The 22243-nt window shown below is 44.0% G+C and overlaps 1 protein-coding gene and 1 pseudogene across 2 annotated transcripts in view; both read right to left on the bottom strand.

Annotated features, from left to right (window-relative positions):
- Positions 1–22243, bottom strand: part of MTHFD1L (methylenetetrahydrofolate dehydrogenase (NADP+ dependent) 1 like) — a 598574-nt gene that overhangs the window by 570912 nt on the left and 5419 nt on the right. The gene's annotated exons all lie outside the window — the stretch shown is intronic.
- LOC134912796 (5S ribosomal RNA) lies at positions 18573–18691 on the bottom strand (annotated as a pseudogene).

Here is a 22243-nt window from a genome sequence, read left to right as displayed (position 1 = left end):
AGTAGTCCGCACTTGGGACGGGCGCCCAGCATCCTCTACGGATTAGGAGAAAAAGATTTACCGGTAGGTTTAAAATCTTATTTTCTCTTACGCCCTAGAGGATGCTGGGGACTCCGTAAGGACCATGGGGATTATACCAAAGCTCCAAAACGGGCGGGAGAGTGCGGATGACTCTGCAGCACCGACTGAGCAAACAGGAGGTCCTCCTCAGCCAGGGTATCAAACTTGTAGAACTTTGCAAAGGTGTTTGAACCAGACCAAGTAGCAGCTCGGCACAATTGCAATGCCGAGACCCCTCGGGCAGCCGCCCAAGAAGAGCCCACCTTCCTAGTGGAATGGGCCTTAATCGATTTTGGTAACGGCAATCCAGCCGTTGAATGAGCCTGCTGAATCGTGTTACAGATCCAGCGAGCAATAGTCTGCTTTGAAGCAGGAGCGCCAACCTTGTTGGCAGCATACAGGACAAACAGTGCTTCTGTTTTTCTGACCCTAGCCGTTCTGGCTACGTAAATTTTCAAAGCCCTGACCACATCAAGGTACTCTGAATCCTCCAAGTCTCGTGTAGCCACAGTCACCACGATAGGTTGGTTCATATGAAAAGATGAAACCACCTTAGCCAAGAATTGAGGACGGGTCCGCAATTCCGCTCTATCCATATGGAAAACCAGATAGGGGCTTTTATGAGACAAAGCCGCCAATTCAGACACTCGCCTAGCCGAAGCCAAGGCTAACAACATGACCACTTTCCACGTGAGATATTTTAATTCCACTGTTTTAAGTGGTTCAAACCAGTGCGACTTAAGGAAACTCAACACCACGTTAAGGTCCCAAGGCGCCACCGGAGGCACAAAAGGAGGCTGAATATGCAGCACTCCCTTCACAAAAGTCTGTACTTCTGGGAGAGAAGCTAATTCCTTCTGAAAGAAAATGGATAGGGCTGAAATCTGAACCTTAATGGAGCCTAATTTTAGGCCCAAATTCACTCCAGTTTGTAGGAAGTGAAGGAAACGGCCCAGATGGAATTCTTCCGTAGAAGCATTCCTGGCCTCACACCAAGAAACATACTTTCGCCATATACAGTGATAATATTTAGCTGTTATGTCCTTCCTAGCCTTTATCAGAGTAGGAATGACCTCATCCGGAATACCCTTTTCCGCTAGGATCCGGCGTTCAACCGCCATGCCGTTAAACACAGCCGCGGTAAGTCTTGGAACAGACAGGGCCCCTGTTGCAACAGGTCCCGTCTTAGAGGAAGAGGCCACGGATCTTCTGTGAGCATTTTCCTGCAGATCCGGATACCAGGCCCTTCTCGGCCAAACTGGAACAACGAGAATTGTCTGTACTCCTCTTTTTCTTATTATTCTCAACACCGTGGAGATGAGAGGAAGAGGAGGAAACACATAGACAGACTGGAACACCCACGGTGTCACCAGGGCGTCCACTGCCACCGCCTGAGGGTCTCTTGACCTGGCGCAATACCTCTGTAGTTTTTTGTTCAGGCGGGACGCCATCATGTCTAGCTGGGGCAGGCCCCACTGACTTGCAATCTGTGCGAAGACTTTCTGATGAAGTCCCCACCCTCCTGGATGTAGATTGTGTCTGCTGAGGAAGTCTGCTTCCCAGTTGTCCACTCCCGGAATGAACACTGCTGACAGTGCGCCTACATGATTTTCCGCCCAGCGAAGAATCCTCGTGGTCTCCGCCATTGCCACTCTGCTCCTTGTGCATGAGCTACTGCGGTGATGTTGTCTGACTGGATCAGTCTCCGCTTGACGAAGGGCGTTGTATATGGCCCTCAGTTCCAGGACGTTGATGTGAAGACAAGTTTCTTGACTTGACCCAAAGACCTTGGAAGTTTCTTCCCTGTGTGACTGCTCCCCAACCTCGGAGGCCCGCGTTCGTGGTCACTAGAACCCAGTCCTGAATGCCGAATCTGCGACCCTCTAGAAGGTGAGCACTCTGTAGCCACCACAGGAGAGACACCCTTGCCCTGGGGGACAGGGTGATCAACTGATGAATCTGTAGATGTGACCCGTACCACTTGTCCAGTAGGTCCCATTGGAAGGTCCTCGCATGGAACCTGCCGAAAGGAATGGCCTCGTTAGATGCCACCATCTTTCCCAGGACTCGAGTGCAGTGATGCACCGACAAGTGTTTTGGCTTCAATAGGTCCCTGACCAGAGTCATGAGTTCCTGGGTCTTCTCTATCGGAAGATAAACCCTTTTCTGGTCCATATCCAGAATCATGCCTAAGAAGGTCAAACGAGTCGTAGGAACCAACTGTGACTTCGGGATATTGAGAATCCAGCCGTGTTGCTGAAACACCTTCAGTGAAAGTGACACGCTGTTCAACAACTGCTCTCGTGATCTCGCTTTTATGAGGAGATCGTCCAAGTACGGGATAATTGTGACACCCTGCTTGCGCAGGAGCACCATCATTTCCGCCATTACCTTGGTGAAAATCCTCGGTGCCGTGGAAAGCCCGAACGGCAACGTCTGAAATTGGTAATGACAATCTTGTACCGCAAATCTCAGGTACGCCTGATGAGGTGGATATATGGGAACATGAAGGTATGCATCCTTTATGTCCAGAGATACCATAAAATCCCCCCCCCCCTCTAGGCTGGCGATGACCGCTCTGAGCGATTCCATCTTGAACTTGAACCTTTTCAAGTATAGGTTCAGGGATTTTAAATTTAAAACGGGTCTGACCGAACCGTCCGGTTTCGGGACTACAAATAGGGTTGAGCAATACCCCTCCCTTGTTGAAGCAGGGGAACCTTGACCACCACCTGCTGAAGACACAATTTTTGAATTGCATTTAAGACTATCTCCCTTTCTGGGGGAGAAGCTGGTAGGGCAGATTTGAAAAACCGACGAGGAGGCGCCTCTTCGAACTCCAGCTTGTAACCCTGGGAAACAATCTCTATTGCCCAGGGATCCACCTGTGAGTGAACCCAGATGTGGCTGAAAAGTCTAAGACGCGCCCCCACTGGGGCGGACTCCCTCAGCGGAGCCCCAGCATCATGCGGTGGATTGTGTAGAGGCCGGGGAAGACTTCTGCTCCTGGGAACTAGCTGTGGTTTGCAGCTTTTTCCCTCTGCCCTTACCTCTGGCAAGAAAGGACGATCCTCGTACTCTCTTGTTTCTATTTGACCGAAAGGACTGCATTTGATAATGTGGCGTTTTCTTAGGCTGTGAGGGAATAGAAGGCAAAAAATTTGATTTACCTGCCGTAGCAGTGGAGACCAGGTCTGAGAGACCTTCACCAAACAATTCCTCACCCCTGTAAGATAAAACCTCCATATGCCTCTTTGAGTCGGCATCACCTGTCCATTGCCGGGTCCATAGGACTCGTCTAGCAGAAATCGACATAGCGTTGACTCTAGAACCCAGTAGGACAATGTCTCTTTGAGCATCCCTCATATATAAGACAGCATCTTTAATATGACCCAAGGTTAATAAAATGGTATTCTTATCCAGGGAATCAATGTCGTCGATAAGGTATCTGTCCATGCTGCTACAGCGCTACAAACCCAAGTGTAAATGGACTTCAAGGTAGCCTCCTGCTTGCGATCAGCAGGATCCCTGAGGGTAGCCGTATCTTGGGATGGCAGCGCTACCTTTTTGGATAAGCGTGTCAACGCGTTGTCCACCCTAGGGGAGGATTCCCACCGTATCCTGTCCTTAGCCGGGAACGGATACGCCATAAGAACCCTTTTGGGAATCTGCAGTTTCTTATCTGGAGATTCCCAAGCTTTATCACAAAACTCGTTAAGCTCATGAGAGGGGGGGAAAAGGTTACCTCAGCTTTCTTTCCCTTAAACATGTGTACCCTCGTGTCAGGGACAGAGGGGTCATCAGTGATATGCAGTACATCACTTATTGCAATAATCATATATTTAATACTTTTAGCCAATTTTGTCTGTAACTTTGCATCATCGTAGTCGACACTGGAGTCAGAATCCGTGTCGGTATTATTGAGACCCCGAAGGTCCCTGCGACATAGGGGCAGGCATGTTCCCTGGCTTCAGCTTTGTCCAACCTTTTGCGCAAATTCACATTAGCACTTAAAACATTCCACATATCCATCCAGTCAGGTGTCGGCGTTGTCGACGGAGACACCACACTCATTAGCTCTACCTCATCCCTAGGAGAGCCTTCTACCTCAGACATGCCGACACACCACACACTCAGGGATTCCTCTTATCTGAAGATAGTTCCCCCACAAGGCCCTTTGGAGAGAGAGAGAGAGAGAGAGTATGCCAGCACACACCCAGCGCTAATGACCCAGGAAAAAACACACTATATGTTTACCCAGATAGCGCTGTAATATCTATTTTGTGCCAAATTATGTGCCTCCCCCCCCCCCCCCCCCTTCTTTAAAACCCTCTTTCACCGTGGTTAAGCAGGGGAGAGTCCGGGGAGCTTTCTCTCAGCGGTGTGCTGTGGAGAAAATGGCGCTGGTGAGTGCTGAGGAACAAGCTCCGCCCCCTCAGCGGCGGGCTTTGGTCCAGCTTAAAAATTCAAAACATGGCGGGGTCTCTATCATATACAGTGCCCAGCCTGTATATAAGGTTGCTGCCACCTTTGGAGGTCCATATTGCTGCCCAGGGCGCCCCCCCTGCGCCCTGCACCCTTACAGTGACTGCCGTTTGGGTGTGCTGTGTGGGAGCAATTGCGCACAGCGCTACCGCTGTGCATTACCTCAGTGAAGATCTGAAGTCTTCTGCCGCCTTTGAAGTCTTCTTTCTTCACATACTCACCCGGCTTCTATCTTCCGGCTCTGCAAGGAGGACGGCGGCGCGGCTCTGGGACGAACTGCGGGGTGAGACCTGCGTTCCGTTCCCTCTGGAGCTAATGGTGTCCAGTAGCCTAAGAAACAGAGCCTAATATTAAAGTAGGTCTGTTTCTCTCCCCTCAGTCCCTCGCTGCAGGGAGTCTGTTGCCAGCAGGCTCCCTGAAAATAAAAAAACCTAACAAATACTTTCTTTTTCGGGAAAACTCAGGAGAGCTCCCTGTAATGCACCCAATCTCCTCTGGAGCACAGTAATAAACTGAGGTCTGGAGGAGGGGCATAGAGGGAGGAGCCAGTGCACACCCATACCTAAAGTTCTTTCTTAGTGCCCATCTCTCCTGCGGAGCCCGTCTATCCCCATGGTCCTTATGGAGTCCCCAGCATCCTCTAGGACGTAAGAGAAATTGGATTTTAAATTACCTACCGGTAAATCCTTTTCTCGTAGTCCGTAGAGGATGCTGGGTGCCCGCCCAGCGCTTTGTTATCCTGCAGTGGTTACTTGGTTCAGTACTGCGTTGTTCTTTGTTAAGTACTGCTTACTTGGTTCGGTAATGTTATTCAGCTGTTGCTGAGTTTTCAAGCTAGTTAGCTTGGTTTGCCTTGTTTGTGTGAGCTGGTGTCAATCTCGCCACTATCTGTGTAAAATCCGTCTCTCGAAGTTGTCCGTCTCCTTGGGCACAGTTTCTAGACAGAGTTTGGTAGGAGGGGCATAGAGGGAGGAGCCAGCCCACACTATTAATCTCTTAAAGTGCCAGTGGCTCCTAGTGGACCCATCTATACCCCATGGTACTAATGTGGACCCCAGCATCCTCTATGGACTATGAGAAAAGGATTTACCGGTAGGTAATTAAAATCCTATTATTTCTTTGTAAGGAAAGCCTTAAGTCTATACCATGAATGTTTAAATTGCTCTACTGTCATAGCCTCTAGCACCTCTGATGGGAGGCTATTCTACTTGTCCACTACCCTTTCTGTGAAGAAATTTTTCCTCAAATTTACCCTGACCCTACCTCCCTCCAGTCTCAGTGCATGTCCTCGCGCCCTATTGCTTCCCTTCATTTGAAGAATGTATCCCTCCTGGACTTTGTTAAAACCCTTGATATATTTGAAAGTTTCTATTGTGTCCTCCCTTTCCCTTCTCCGCTCCAAACTATACATAAAGATTTTTTAGCATTTCTGAGTATGTTTTGTGATGTAGGCGAATGCACCATTTTAGTTGCCCTTCTTTGTAGTCTCTAATGTATTAATATAATTTTGAATATATGGCCTCCAGAATTGAACACAGTATTCTAGACAAAGCCCTACCAATGACCTATACAGTGGCATTATTACTTCTTTCTGCTGCCAATTCCGCTCCGTATACAACCAAGCATATGACTACCCTTCCTCATTGCTTTGTTACATTGCTTACCTGCCTTTAAGTCACCTGAAATAGTGACTCCTAGATCCCTTTCCTCCCCCGTAGTTTCCATTATAGGACCATTGATACTATATTTAGCCTTTAGTTTTTTGTTCCCAAGTGCATGATTTTGCATTTTTTGGCATTAAACTGTAATTGCCACACACATTATATATATATATATATATATATATATATATATATATATATATATATATATATATATATTTTTTTTTTTTTTTTTTTTTACATATTGATACACTTAAGGGGCAAGCATTACAAGCCACTATACTGAATGCCAACTAAAGGTGCATACACACTTGGTGCGTTTTTGCACAGCATGTAAGAACAGCGATCTGGGCTGAAAATCGCTCAGTGCATACACACTGAGTAATTATTATTTTTTTGTTATTCTCCCCCCCCCTGCCCAGCAAAGTCAGCGGGGGGTGAACAGCTTTCCATAGCAGGACACTAAGGAAAGCTGTTCACCCCGCCGTTCGTGAAGTGGGGACGCGCATCATCGCTTATCGCTGGGGCATACACACTGGGCGGTTTTGAGCGGAGAGCAGCTATACATACCAAAAGTGAGCTGCTTTCAGCTTAAAATCGCCCAGTGTGTGTGGGCCTTAAGTGTAATCTAATAATATAAATTGGACAAACAGATGTATTAGTGAGATTATCTCTCTAGTGTTTATCTACTTGAGAAGCGTCACACTATTCCAATGGTCACATTAAATTGAAATAATTATATATTGACAAATTAATCTTTGAGGGGCAAGTATTACAATTTAAGTCTGCTTAATATACATATGAATAGGAGGGTAGGAAGCTGCAATTAGTGTGAATCGATACACGGATATTGGAATAACAAATCAAAGTAGACAATTCTTACAGTTATGCTGATGTGAAACCGATATATTTGTTTCAACTTAAGCACCCATTAGGATAGTATCAATTCTAACGTGTTTGTTACTGTAGTATCCATATATAGAGTCACAGTAAATGCAGACTTTAATCTGCTAGTCATATGCATATTATGCAGATTTTAATATGGACAATGAGGACATATTCTCCATTTCTATTTAATATGTAGCTATGAAGTATAATGCTGCTTTCAGATCGCAAATGCCGGATCCCACCCGGTAAGAGAAACGTGTCCTTACCGGGTGGGATCCGGCATTTGCGCTCCTTTGCTGGCTTTCCGACCCGGCAATATACCGGGTCGGTTGCCATAGCAGCAGGGGGCGCAGCAGCAGCAGGGGCGGGAGGCAGCGCCGGGAGATGAGCTCATCTCCTGCGCCGCCTCTCCCTATGCTGTGAATGGGAACCGTGTCGCATCAGAACGCTCCCATTCACACTGCACCTGACCCGGTGTTCAACCCGGTAATAACCCTTCTTTTTTACCGGGTTGAATTACCGGGTCAGGCGACCCGCTAATTCACCAAAGGAGCTTTCACATCGCACACTGACCCGTTTCGACACGGCAATATGCCGTGTCGATACCGGATTATTTGTGCGATGTGAAAGGGGTATAAGTGATGGTGTAATGAATTCTACAAATAAAAAAAGAAAAGAAAAAAAAAAAAAATTATATATATATATATATATATATATACACACACACACACACACACACACATACAAAAGGTACACCGTTGAGTTTTTTTAATTCACAGAACTTTCTTTTCTTGTCACATTCAAAGTATTTTAACCTATATTTTGCTTTTTTTTTTAATCCCTCGATGAAACTATATTTTAAAATTAACAAATAAAAAAAGGTATATTTTAGTCTAATTCTTATTTTTTGTGTACCAGAATCAGATTATGTTCTATTGTTGTTTTAATATGGTGTCCATAAAATGCATACAAATCTGAGGCAGCACCCACTGAGATTTACTTAATTGGAAATATATAAAATTTCATGATAGGAGTATATTTATACAAATAAGTCCTGGTGCAATAGAACCTGTTCTTTCTCCTCCCATACCAATGTGAAGCATCCAGCACTGCAGCTACTAGGAATGTTGGCTTCCTCTCAGATAACCAGCAAAAAATAAATGCCATTGGGGTGTTGGGACATCCAGATGACTGACTGCCAGCATTCCTGCTAAACTTAGAGCTGCTAACTCTCCAGGTTACTTTTTGGATAGATTCTTCAATACTTCTTGAAGTGACGCAGTTTAACATGTAGATTTAGAGGGAAATGTTACCACCGCAGTAATACAGTCAAAATAACATTAGGGACAATTCTAATCTGGGTGGACCTAAAAATATTAAGATTGCAACTGCGGACAACTTGGTGTGTGGTTTGCTTCAAGGAGGTCACATCAATTCTGACAAAGCAAGATCAAAGCATGGTGGACAGGGCCCCTGAAGCCCCATGAATGATGCCACGTGGGGCATCAGAGACCAAAATGAAATGGCCTGGCTGTATTGTGGACACCTACCTAATAGGAGGCATGGTTTGGTTAACTTTATATTATTGGGCTAGACACACAAAGTTCCAAGCTACAACAGAATCCCACCATATAAGCAGTAGCGGTAACAGTCATCTTATGTGTCCACTTCTAATGAAGGTAAAACATAGGATACATATAGGAATACATGTTAATACAGGAACTGCCAATCTCCTTTGATTGATAAAACCAGTTCTAGTCAAGATGTACCAGAAGACACATTTATCAGGGTTATCATTCCACTTTGCACTATTGTGTTGTATTTATGGTTAATAATAATTTAATTTATATAGCGCTCTTTCTCCAACAGGACTCAAGGCCCTTAACAGATACATAGAATAATATAGCACAGAAAATAATGAAGTACAGGACAGCTTTTCATAGAATACAGAAACATGTAGATACTAAAGTGACATTATGGAAATGCTTGAGTAAAACAGGAAAGTCTTGAGAGTCTACTTTTGAAGGATTCTATAGTTGGGGGTCTCTCACACTGTGCAGGGAAGCGAGATCCATAGAGTCGGAGCCGCATTATTATTATCATCATCATCATTTATATGGCGCCACAAGGGTTCTGCAGCGCCCAATTACAGAGTACATATGCACATAATCAACACAGGAAAACAGTGATTTACAGTTGAAGACAATATAGGACAAGTACAGGGCAACTAAGCATAACTACACCAGTAAACAACATAGAGATAAGTTCCAAGGTGGCCAAAAAACTACGGGATTTGGGCAGTTGAGGATTATTAAAGTAAGAAAAGGATAAGCACATGAGGAAAGAGGGCCCTACTAGTGAGAGTTTACATTCTAAGGGACTAATGGCTAAAAGCTCGACCCCCAGATGGAGGAGGGGAGGAGATTCTAGGCACTGCTAAAAGTCCTTCATCTACAGATAGCAGTAATCGAGTGGGGCAGTATGGGATCAGAAGCTGCTTCAGGTACCTTGGGCCCTGGTCATGTAGTGCTTTGAAACTCAGTAAGCCAATCTTGAAGATGATTCGCCATCTTACAGGCAGCCAGTCAAGGGAGTAGAGGATGGGTGTTATGTGGCTAGAACGGGGCTGGTTGTTTAACAGCCTGGCAGCTGTGTTTTGCACCAGCGGTGCAATTCTTTTGCTGGGAGACCAAAGGTAGAGGGCACTACAGTAATCTAATCGAGATGATACAAATGTATGTATGACTTTTGGCAGATCATGAGGGAATTAAGTACTTGATTCTGGCTATGTTCCTCAAGTGAATGAATGATGATTTGATTGTGGCTGATATCTGATGTTTAAGTGTCAAGCCACTATCCAGGACAACACCAAGATTCGACACACGATCAGTGGTTTGTAATTCTGAATCTCCAAGTGTAAGTCCAGTTGGTTGGCTATGCTGCAATCTTGTCCTTTGATGTTGTGGTCCAATCATAAGGACCTCTGTTTTATCCAGGTTCAATCGCAACCAACTGGCACTCATCCACTCCTGGAGCTCACCTAGACAGCCATTTAGGGTTGCTATTGGGTTTAGCAGTGCCCGAAGCAAAGGACAAGTACAGTTGTGCATCATCTGCATAGCAGTGGTAGACCAGGCCATGGCGCCTAATTATTTCACCCAGCAGGAGCATGTATACTGCAAAAAGCATGGGAGAGAGTATAGAACCTTGTGGGACACCACACTATTGTTACAGTAGGGATAAGTTATAATAGTGTTTCTTTCACTTTAGTATTTAAGCCCTTTGCAGGTTGTACAGCTGAGACCTAATATCCAGACTCCTACAGAAGTCATGAAGAGAATACATTAACTTCATCTATTATTCTTTATCTTAGCTGGGGAGAAGAGTGGAGATGGGCACCTGCAGTACCGTCCATCGATGTTAGGAAATCAGATGAAAAGAATTGATGGTTCGAACGAACTTGTCCAGCACAGGTGTGGCCATGTGACTAACAGGCAAATCAGAAAGAGGATAGAGCTATGGAACTATCCATAGTATAAAAATTCAACCATTAATAGAAAACCATCAGAACAAAACCATAAATATTTGCGAAACAATAATGGTATTACCATCCCTAACATATACTGTTCATTTACATATACAAGTTTTGACTACTTATTTCCCGAGATTGACCCCTTGGTCTGAGAAATGTGTCCAATCTAATTAGCCGTTAAAGGTGCGATATTCAGTTGCCTTTCAACGCTGGCAACCGCACCCGATCTCGCACCCTTCACAGGCTAGTTTTAGCCCGAATTCGCACAAAACTGCTTGGACCTTTATGGGGTGCTCAGCACTTTTGTGCAAATTTGGGCAGCCCTGAAGTGACTCGCACCCACAAAATCATTGTGGACAATTGGATTGACCCCAGATCAAATGTAGGAGCCAGGAAGAAAAACGTTGCTGCAACAATAACATACACACGGTCTTGGAGTAGTCGTTGACTCCTCACTCTTCTTCAAACCACACATTCAACACCTCTCACAAACCTGACATTTTCATCTCAAAAATATATCCAGGACCAGACACCCTCACCCAGGATGCTACCATGATCCTTATTCACTCATTGGTCATCTCCAGACTGGACTACTGTAATCTCCAATCTGGCATCCCTGACAAATGCCTCTCTCCACTCCAATCTATCCTCAATGCTGCAGACCGCCTCATCTTCCTCAGCAAACACACTACGTCCACCTCCCCCCTTTCTTACAACCCCTTCACTGGTTTCCCTTCCCTTTTAGGATCCATTTCAAGCTTCTCACACTCCTAAAGCCCTCACCCACTCCTCTCCCATTTACATCTCTGACCTTATCTTCCTTTATACTCCCACCCATCCTCTTTGCTCCGCTAATGCACACTGACTTCCCTGCCTACAGATTACTTCCTCCCACTTCTACCTCCAAGATTTTTCATGCGGTGCTCCCTTTCTCTGGAATTCTCTACCTCTCCCCCCTCAGACTCTCCACAAAACGTCAAACAGGCTCTCAAGATCCACTTATTCACCAAACCTAGCTAAACCTCATCCTAACCCTCTGTTCCACGTTCAATGTCTACAGGGGTGGTACACATGGGGGGGTAATTCCAAGTTGATCGCAGCAGGATTTTTGATAGCAATTGGGCAAAACCATGTGCACTGCAGTGGAGGCAGATAACATGTGCAGAAAGAGAGTTAGATTTGGGTGGGTTATTTTATTTCTGTGCAGGGTAAATACTGGCTGCTTTATTTTTACACTGCAAATTAGATTGCAGATTGAACACACCCCACCCACATCTAACTCTCTCTGCACATGTTATATCTGCCTCCCCTGCAGTGCACATGGTTCTGCCCAATTGCTAACGAAAATCCTGCTGCGATCAACTTGGAATTATCCCCATGGAGCGATGTTCACCTAATTTCTAATCAATCTGACCAGATTGCTTAGAAATTAAAAGCACATCGCTCCATGTGCAGGAGTGCCGGTGACAGCGAAGCGCGGTCCCGTGCGTCGCTAGCGCCGGTGCTAGATTTGTGCCTGAATGCAGGCACAATCTAGCAGGTCGCTCAGTTCACCGCTGGGTGAAATGTGCGGCTCCCCGTCCATCCCCCCTCGCTCAGCACATCGCGCTGTGCTGAGTGGGGGGAGAGATGTGTACTGAGCGGTCTGTGCTAGACCGCTCAGCAAACATCTCCCAGTCTGTACAGCCCTTAGCCCATCTGTCTGCCCCTCCCCTTTAGAATGTACAGTGCCTTGCTAAAGTATTCACCCCCCTTGGCTTTTTACCTATTCTGTTACATTACAACCTGTAATTTTTTATTTTATTTTTTTTAATCTGAATTTTATGTGCTGAATCTGCACAGAATTGTCTAAGGTGGTGAAGTGAAATGAGTAAAGTATAAAATTGATAACAAAATAATTTTTTAAAATAAAAATGTGAAAATTGGCATGTGCATATGTATATGTATTCTGGTACAACTAATTACCTTCAAAAGTCAAATAATTAGTGAAATGAAGTCCACCCGTGTGCAATCCAAGTGTCACATGATCTGTCAGTATAAACACACCTTTTCTGAAAGGCCCCAGAGGTTGCAACACCACTAAGCAAGAGGCATCACACCATGAGGACCAAATGAGCTCTCCAAACAAGTCAGAGACAAAGTTGTTGAGAAGTACAAGTCAGGGTTGGGGTATAGAAAAAAAAAAAATCCAAAACTTTGATGATCCCCCCGGAGCACCATCAAATCCATCATCTTCAAATGGAAAGAAAATGGTACCACAACAAACCTGCCAAGAGAGGGCCGGCCACCAAAAACTCACAGACCGGGCATTAATCAGAGAGGCAGCACAGAGACCAAAGGTAACCCTGAAGGAGCTGCAGAGTTCTACAGCAGAGACTGGTGTATCTGCACATGTGACCACAATAAGCCGTACACTCCATAGAGCTGGGCTTTATAGAACAGTGGCCAGAAAAAAGCCATTACTTAGTGTTAATAAGAAGGCACGTTTTGAGTTTTCCAAAAGGCATGTGGACGACTCCCCAAATGTATGGAGGAAGGTGCTCTGGTCAGAGGGGACTAATATTGAACTTTTTGGCTAACAAGGAAAATGCTATGTCTGGCGCAAAGCCAACACATCCCATCACCCCAAGAACACCATCCCCACAGTGAAACATGGTGGTGGCAGCATCATGCTGTGTGGATGTTTTTCTGCAGCAGGGACTTGTAAACTGTTTCAAGTCGAGGGAAAGATGGATGGTGTTAAATACAGGGATATTCTTGAGCAAAACCTGTTTCAGTCTGCCTGTGATTTGAGACTGGGACGGAGGTTCACCTTCCAGCAGGACAATGACCCGAAACATACTGCTAAAGCAACACTCGAGTGGTTTAAGGGGAAACATTTAAATGTGTTGGAATGGCCTAGCCAAAATCCCAGATCTCAATCCAATTGAGAATCTGTGGTCAGACTTGAAAATTGCTATTCACAAGCAGAAACCATCCAACATGAAGGAGCTGGAGCAGTTTTGCCTTGTGGAATGGGCAAAAATCCCAGTGGCAAAATGTGGCAAGCTCATAGAGACTTATCTAAAGCGACTTGCAGCTGTAATTGCCGCAAAAGGTGGCTCTACAAAGTACTGACTTTAGGGGGGGTGAATAGTTATGCACGCTGAAGTTTTCTGTTAATTTGTCCTATTTGGTGGTTGCTTCACAAAAAAAAAAAAAAAAACAACATTCACAGTTTTAGGCATGTTCTGTGAATGAAATGACGCAAAACTTCAAACAATACATTTTAATTCCAGGATGTGAGGCAACAAAACATAAAAAATGCAAAGGGGGGGGTGAATACTTTAGCAAGGAACTGTAAGCTCTGACGAGCAGGGTCCTCTTCCCTCTTACTTGAACCATCTTCTACGGCACCAAATCCTGAAGTTTTCTGCCAACCTGATACTTATGTCAGCATCGTCTGCTGATTTACCCTGTAATTGTCCTATATTGTCTTCAACTGCAAGTCATGTTTTCCAGTTTTGCTTATTTGTTTATGTACCCTGTAGCTTGGAGCTGTGGATCCCTTGTGGCATCACATAATAAAAAAGGATGATGATAATAAATGACAACAACATTGGGGTATCATACAAAATACTTCATACAACCCATCTGACCTGTATACTACATCATGTCCAGCTAATCTCAGACATAATATAACCGGGCCCCTTACCCAGAATATGAGCTCTTCATTGTACCAGCAAAAGTTAAAAGCTAAAGTTAGGATTGCCAATAGACTTTTGTACTCCTATACAATCCGCTTCTATTCCCTTTGTCTTTAGCATTTATGTTTTATACGATATATACGTAGATACAATCATTACACAGCTCCTAGAAACCAAGCTTTTAAAGTAACAGCCCACTGTAAGCAAGTGATAAAATACTGATATTCATGCACAGTATTACATTACAGGAGTCCTAATCCCTCACAGTACTAAGGGCCTAATTCAGCTTGGATCGGTACGGAGACAGAAACTGCAATTTGATCATTAGCAGAAGCAGGATTAATAACACGTGAAGAGCAGCCCAGAAAGGCAAGACATCCACCAATGCAATTGCAAATGAAATTGTAGAAATAGAGTACCATCGAAAATGGCGGTTGACCCAGGGCTACTCAAAATAATGAGAGTGCAGTCACACCGGCGCCATGTTTTTAGTCGCAATCCATTGCAACCGACGTCCGATATACACCCTGCAAACGGCCATGATCCACCTGCATTTTTTTCAACCACTCCCCACAAACGCCATGTTAACACCCACGAACGGTCAGTTCCTGTCAATCATATTGCAATTTAGCCTTGACACACACACACACACACACACACACACACACACGTAATGCATTTGCAGCACGTGTAGCCAGACGATAATCACCCGATTTGCGATTTTGTAACTGAAGCTGAAATAGGCCCTAAATATACTATGCTACTGTAACCTCAGTCTTCCTGCAGAGGGATTAGTATGGAAACCCAGCGGCTGGAATCCTGGCGTCAGTATACCAACAGTGGGATCCCAGCCACCGGGATTCCAGCGTCAGCGCTCTGACGTCTGGGATCCTGACTAGCAGTATGGTAACCGCTTCCCCCTGCAGAGACTTGCAGCAATAATTATGCAGACCATTGTTTCTATAGGACAAAAGTAACATTCTACAAAGTTTGTTTACAGTCCAAGTAAAACATTCAAATAATATAGTAAAAAATCTGTTATAAGTATCAATGAAACCAAACATTTATAAAAATAGGATTATGTTGAACAGAGTAGTTTCACTTAGGGTGTGTACACACGGCGAGATCCTTGCTATGCCGATTTTCACTTGCGATTTCCCTTGAACTCCCTGGAGCCCAGATAGTACAGATTTTGACTAACTTTTCTTGAGATATGGACTATGTGTGCTTACGATTTTGGCTTATGCGAGATGTCATTGACATGTGAGATGAACTAGATAGTACACCGATCTAGCAAGGATTGACTTGCCTGCACAGTCTATCTTTTCTTGCGATGCCGACCTGGCGAGACCGCGCATCGGGATCGCAAGGCGACTTTCACCTTGCGATCTGCATTAACTTTTCTTGCGATTTTGACTATATAGTCAAAATCGAAAGAAAATATCTCACCGTGTGTACACACCCTTAAGGCCCATATAGACGGGCCGATGCACGAGAGATGTGTGCTGAGCGAACCGCTCAGCACACATCTCTCCCGCCGCTCAGCACAGCGCGATCTGTGCTGAGCGTGCGGGGGGAGACGGGGGGGCCGCTCATTTCACCCAGCGGGTGAAGTGAGCGACCCGCTAGATTGGCCTGCATGCAGGCCAATCTAGCAGCAGCGATAGCGATGTGCGGGGCCGCGCATCGCTATCGCTGAGGTGGCTACACACGGAGCGATCAGGCTGATATTCTAAGCAATCTAGTCAGATTGCTTAGAATATCGCTCCGTGAGTACCCCCCTTTACTGAGATTTAGGAATCTTCTTTATGAAATTTGATACTGAAAAATATGTTTTAAGTCTACATAATAATACATATAATATTTAAGATATTTTAGGCTTTGTTGGGGATGCAAACAAAAAAAACACTATCTCTGCCCATATATATGATTCATATTTTATACTCTTGAAAGGTGTAATTGTGTCAGAAATGCTATTTTAGTTCTTATATGTATGTATCACATTCAGTTTGGCATAAGCAGTGTTCCCCCCTCTAATGTTTAGAAATGATATTCCCCACATACAGTATGTGCATCTGAGGGACTTCCAAGCGGAAGTTGTGACTGCTCTGAGCACTGTCAAGAGAGATGCTACTACAATAAAAATTAAAATCATCAATAAGCGCCTCTCATAGGCCGAACGCTGCTACAACACTTAATATTATTAGCTTATTTATTGAGTGGTATTGGATGATTAAATAACATTTTTACCATGCATGATATTGAGGTCTTTGAACATTACGTTCAGAACTAAGCTGCATGTGAAAACAAGATGTAGAATCAAAACATCAGGTATTCGAACGTGTGTCAAATAACATAAATAAGGGTTGCACAGAAGGCGTTACAGTGTATCAGCATAGTGAAGAAACACATTTAGAAAGTCAGTAAGATATTGTCTAGGCTTCTTGCCATAATAAATAATTATAGTCCACTGACCCTATTACAAGGACACAGGTAATGTGCCAAAGCAACCAGAAACCTGCCGACTGCTGGATTCTCACTCCAAATACTAACTATACTACGTCACTGGCGTACACCCAAATGCCTCTGCTCATACTAAGCTCAACCTCCTGTAAACAGGAACTCAGTACTATGCACTTGTACACAGTTATATAAACTGGGTCTGGGAATCCAGGTCGACAACAAAAAGGTCAACACCAATTGGTCGACGCACCTTAGGTCGACATAGACAGAAGGTCGACATGGAAAAAGGTCGAAATGAGGGGGGGTTTTTGTGTCGTTTTCTTCGTAGAGTGACCGGGAACCCCAATTAATGCACCGCTTCGCTCGCCATGCTTCGGGCATGGTGCCTTCGCTCCGTTTGGCACAGATTACCGTTCCAATCGTAGTCCACGTGGATCGTTAAGTATGAAAAGGTTCCAAAAAAGAAAAAAAATTGTGAAAAACTCATGTCGACCTTGTTCCTGTCGACCTTTTGTCCATGTCAACCTAAGGTGTGTCGACCTAAGGTGTGTCGACCTTTTTGTTGTTGACCTGGAGTCCGGATACCATAGAAACTACCACATTGCCCTCCCAATACTAATTTCTATGTAACCATCCTTCTGCATAATGACGTGCTAGCATGGCAGCACACTCAGGGCGGGAGGTACTAAAGGGAAAATGCGATAAAACCCTAGTTTCCGGGGGTTTTATTGCATTTTCGTATGTATTATCACCATCTCTGGATGGCGATAGCCTATGGGCTTCTTCTTGCTGGTCGCCGACCCCCCTCCCCCTCGGCATACCTTCCTCCACGAAGCCTGGACCCGGAAGGTAATCTCCTCCTCCTCCTAGCAACGCAGTTGGAGGTCCTTCTGGCTGCAGGGTGGAGAGGAGGCGCCGGGGACAGCCTGCTGCCTGCTTCCTGGCAGGGTAGCAGGTGAAGATCCCAGGGAGGTGACGGAGACCTCCTGCACAGGTATCGCAGGAAGCCTCCGTCACCGCATTGCAATATTGAGCACATATGCGATCAACATCGCTGCGATAGGCAGCGATGTATGTTGATACATCCCGCCCTCAGACTCTGGACACATAGGAGATGTAGGGTAGATACAGTTCATGGGGAGTAATTATTATTATGCTTTATTTATATGGCACCACAAAGGATCCGCAGCAGCCATTACACAATCAAATTAGCAAACAAGAAAAACAGCACTTACAGTTCATAAGAATATAGGACTGGTATGGAAAACATGGGGTCAGGTACCATCAAAGGGAGTCAACATAGGAAGAGAAAAAGAGACTCTTTTGTGGGCGCACTCTTATCTTAGATTGACATATGAGAAAATCAGAAAAGTCATCTAAAAATTAACTTTTATTAATATAATGACAGTAAAAATGTTCAGTGGTCAAAAGGCATCAAAGTAATAATCAAACTTGATAGCAGTAAATTTAGCTGATGTTAAATAATATAGTGCAGTACTACAGTATAATCAGTAATGATTATTCATAATTATTCATAATTAACAATAATTGAATGATAAAACTCGCATGATAAGTACCGGCTGCCGGTGTCCAAGGTCTTAATGGGGGTATTAACCCAACCAATACGCATGTCAGATAAGGCACTTGGGTGCACTAGCTTAGTACTAGTGTAATTAGGGTGCCTGATAATGTAATGTACCCAGGTGTCGTTAGTAAAGAAAGAGAAAGTAAATGAAAAGAGATGGCAGAGTGAATCTGCTGTCAGTGTTAGACTCTGAGCGTGATAGGCCAGTCTCTTCTCTACTAAACTGAGTATTCCTCAAGGGTCGCCCACTTGAGTACTGACCCAGCCCTACACTGATTAGCTTCCAAGATCGGACGGTTTTGGGCGTTACCAGTGTGGTATGATAGTAGAAACGGTAATGAATGATGATCCGATGCTTCTGGAATCACTGATGAGAGTTCACGAATTACATAGTATCAAAGGATGTCAAGGATAAGATGGATCTGCTGCCAATGTTAGACAGGGACGAACCCTGAATCAGTGGTGAGGGTCCATGAAAATTAGGAAAGAGTGAAACAAGCAGAAGAAAAATGAGGCTCCTGGATGCTTAGTAGACAAAAATACCTCAAATCTGATAGCCGGATAAAACTATTATCTGATATAGTCTGAGGCAATCCGTTCTAAAGCTAGATATGAAGTTCAGCAAGTGTTGAGCAATGATCTATACCATAAATTGACAAGAGAATAATAATTTGTTGCCAGCTTAACACTAAAATAAAGTCTACTAGAAACCCGTGGTATTGTGTGATGGGAGGTTGCAACAATAATGATACTTGTGTAGCATAGGTTGCTAATAATTGAACATTATAACAAGTGCAAAGATTATCCCTCAAAGACTAGGATAATATAGGGAGAGTATAACTATATATCTAAATGAGTGAATATATTCAAAATTAATTTAAGCAGATGGTTGCACACAGAGTATAATTTCCTTACTAATTAAGTAGTAATTAGCACACAGAACACATATTATTGATATTCAAACAATGATGAATACCTAGAGATGTATAAAGGAATAGGTGTTGTTGTAGAAAGCTGAAAAAACAGCTACACAGGTACTGATAATATGTAAGAAAATTCTATTAGCATTAAGCTGGATGGAACGGAAATATGGAAAGAGGATGGTAATGAAATACTGATATTACCCGTGGTAAGGTGTTATGGTTGTTAACCGGTGAAAGACAGTTCTAATTCCGGAGGTGGCAAGTCCGTGAAAGTGGATGCGATGAGAGAGCTTCAAAGCGCTGAGACACTACCCATGCAGGGCAGTGCATGGCCGCCCGGCAGGGTGGAAAGCCGGTGGACTCGATGCGGGCGTCTGGAACCGGTGTTGACAGTCTGTGACCACGGACGGGAGCAGGAGTCCCGTGATGTAATCGATACGGAGCTGAGAGGTTTGCAGGGCTGGAAGGGCGTCAGACAGCAAAAGGTGTGCGACACCGAGAGCGGAGAAGCTGGGCTTGAAATCTGTCAGGCAACGAAGGGTGTGTGACGATGAGGACGGAGATGCTTCCGGCAGCCGAGAAGGAGAGTTGGAAGACGCGTTTCACCCGTGTACCGGGCTTGATCACTTCCTGTCACGGGCTGGATCCCTGCTGATATAAGTACTGTCTGGGCTGATGAATGTCCAATCAATGTGTGGATATGTTGTTGCACAGCTGAATCCATTGATATAACGCAGCCAGAATCGGACTCAGCAGGGAGACCCATGTTATATTGCAAGGTCATGAGAGAAGGAGAAAATAATGAACAGATGAGAAGAATACAAATAAAAGAATACTTGGTTAAAAACAAATTTAAAACACAGCCATAATTATAAACAGAGGATATATAAATATTGAACTTTGAATACAACCATGATGGAGGAAATTTAGACAAAAGCGTATACGTTTAAACATTATAATAGTATGTTAGAAGTATCAAGATATCATGAGGTGATTGTTTACTTGATTAGTACTTAATTAGACCTCAAACAATAATTTGAGACTGCTATCTAAAAGATTAACACAGGTAATGTATTAAAGAGATCTAATGAGAGTTCAGAGACGGGTCCGAAATGCAGGTAATAAAATTAAGGGTATGGACATACTATGGTATGGGGGATGAAAGACTGATAGTCTTAGCAACCAGTGTGCTGCTAGTCTTGTTCAGTGACTATAAATTAAATGAGAAAATTTGAGGAGAGCACATGCGTTTGGACAATATTCAGATATATTAAATATATCAAATTACATAAAATAAAGAATTGAAGTCACGTTTGTTGTTGAAGATTGGTTCATTGATTGGTGCTAAATTAGCCCGCTGTCTGTCAATGAAGGAAAAATCTAAGGACGATAGTTATAAAGAATATAAAATATAATTATATGATAGTGATAAGATAAATGATAGATGGAGAATAGGGTGGATGGTGCTGGAGAGAAATGTTGAGGTGCTGAACACAGGTGAAGTGAGAAGGAAAATTAGGTGGAAAATGAGAGGTTAAGAGGTGTGTGGTGAGACATAGCGTCAGTATAAGAGACATAATGTCAGTGTAAAAAAAGATGAAGGTGAATGAGATAAACGGAATAATTGAAATGAGAACCGTGAAATGACAGAAAGATATAAGATGCAATTTGGTGCTGCAATCTAAAAGGAAAATAAACTGAGTGAAGGTGTGTCGGATATATTAGTGAATCGTAGGTATGTCGGATATAGACAAGGTGATAGACTGTAATGTGTGAGAAAAGATGTGTGAAAGAGGAAGGGGGGGGGGGGGGGAGAAAAAGGGGAGGGAGTGGGAAGGGGGAAAGAAGGGGGGGGGGGGAAAGGGGGGAAAAAAAGAAGTATTGTCAAAAAAGGAATAATATTCAAGTGGTGACCTGTGACAACTCCATATGCGAGTTTAAAGAATGAATAGTTGCTTATAAAAAGGCACTATAATTAATGTACTCGTTAAGGCCCCCGGGTTTTAGTCCTCCTAGCCTGAATGTCCATTCACTTTCTTTTTTAATGAGTTCCTTGTTTAGATCACCTCCCCGTATGCCTAGATGTACTCTATCCAGACCGAATGCAAGTATCTCATAGGGAGAATCTTGGTGTTGTGCATGAAAGTGTCTCGCTACGGATGTTAATTTTTTGCCCTTGAGTAGGTCTGATGAGGCATTCCTGATGGTTCCCATGTGTTCTAAAATTCTCGTTTTGAATTTTCTTGTGGTCATACCAACGTACTGTTGATTACAACTACAGATCAGACCGTAAACCAGGCCTTGTGTATCACAATTGAAAAAGTATTTCAGGGGAATATCCTGTCCCCATTTATCTTTAACTTTGTCTATTATCTGGATCTGAGGGCACGCTTTACATCGGCCACATGGAAAAGATCCTGTCACATTTCTGGATCTGGTGGCCTCTCGTGTGAAATGACTCCGGACTAACATGTCCTTCATGTTGCTAGATCTCCTCCAGCTAATTTGAAGAGTGGAGTCTAACAGTGGCGATAAGTCTGCATCCAGATGTAGGACTGGTAGATGTTTCTGGATTGCATTTTTTACTTGGCGCCATTCTGGGCAGAATGTGCCCACAAACCGAATCTGAGAGTCCCCACTTTTATCCTTAGGTTTGTTTTGGAAGATCAGAGTTTCCCTATTGATTTTGAGAACGGAGTTTTGAGCTCTTTTAAGTGCACGCTTACTATATCCTCGGGCTTGTAATCGTGTCGCCAGTTCTTGGCTTTTTTGTTTGTACACAGCATTTTCGGTGCAATTGCGTCTAAGTCTAAGAAATTCCCCTTTTGGGATATTCTCGATAGTAGGCGGGAAGTGCGAGCTTGTCTGGTATAGGATACTGTTGGTAGCTGTATCCTTGCGAAAAAGCTCAGTGGCCAGTGTCCCATTATCCATTTTATAAATGTTAAGGTCCAGGAATG

Source organism: Pseudophryne corroboree, chromosome 4, assembly GCF_028390025.1.
Source record: "Pseudophryne corroboree isolate aPseCor3 chromosome 4, aPseCor3.hap2, whole genome shotgun sequence".
NCBI lineage: Eukaryota > Metazoa > Chordata > Amphibia > Anura > Myobatrachidae > Pseudophryne > Pseudophryne corroboree.
The sequence above is the reverse complement of the archived record's forward strand: the minus strand, read 5'-3'. Positions and strand labels throughout refer to the sequence as shown.